Genomic DNA, 1,222 nt, shown 5'->3' with positions numbered 1-1,222 from the left:
CTTAAACTTAAAATTTTGTTTAAGAGAAATCAAATCCATTGCCACTCGATTTAATGATAGATGGTATTAATAACCCTAATTAGATATCGGTAGTTAGTGCATAAACTATGATTCAACTTAAAATAACTTGATTTCAACTTTCACCCAGAACCCAACCTCTTGAAATAAATTTGGAATTTAATCTCTATAATTTTAATTTTAAGAATTTAGTCTTTCTACATTTTAAATTTCAAATTTCAGCTCCAACTGTTACTATTGTTAAGAATATTTTGTTAAATATAGGTTCATTATGTCATTTTTTAGTTACATTGTTACTAAATGAGTTTTTATTTTAATTTCAAAATGTAAACCAACAAATTTAACAAAAAATTAACAGTGTTAACAATTGAGTTTAAATTTTGAAATTTAAAACTAGAGGAATTAGATTCTAGGAAATAAAAGTATAGGAACTAAATTTTAAATTTGTAAAGAATATAGGAACTTATGACATATTTTAACCTTATACAAATTATGACTTGAAAATAGTAGAAAATAATTCAAATTGTTTTTAAATAACATTTTTTCTATTAAATGGTTTACATATAATAAAAATATTTTTCCAATATCTTTTAAAATTTTACAAATTAAGTAAATTATATTATCTTCAACAATTATTTAATAACAATAATCTTTTAAAAATTCATTGAAAATAATCAAATCCTTTATATATATATATATATATATATATATATATATTCATCTCTAGAATTATATATAATTTATATCCTATTAATTTAAAAGGTGGATTATAATTTTAAATTAATAGAAGATAATATATGTTAAAGGTGAACATATTACAATTATGTAGAAAATAATTTACAGATTTATGTCATCCAATGGATGTTGAATTAACATTGATTTCAGATCAACAAAAGGTAATTTATTAGTATAAATATGTCCATTCTATTTATTTTTTAAGATACATATTTTACACTAATTGTATGATTAACAATCTGAATTTTATGATTGTTGCATGGGTTGATCAATGTACTAAATGAGTGTTTTCCAGATTTGGAGTATAGAATGTATGTGTGCAAGACATATCTATGCCAATTGGCAGAAGACTTGGAAAGGGTTGAATAGGAAGATGCAATTTTGGAATTGTGTCAGGTCAACTTTTGTTGAGGACTTTGATGATCAATTACAAAAATTAAAAGCAATGGGTGAGATATCGACTGATCAA

The sequence above is a fragment of the Gossypium arboreum genome, chromosome 6, assembly GCF_025698485.1.
Source record: "Gossypium arboreum isolate Shixiya-1 chromosome 6, ASM2569848v2, whole genome shotgun sequence".
NCBI classification, from domain to species: domain Eukaryota; kingdom Viridiplantae; phylum Streptophyta; class Magnoliopsida; order Malvales; family Malvaceae; genus Gossypium; species Gossypium arboreum.
This window is presented reverse-complemented; position numbering follows the sequence as displayed.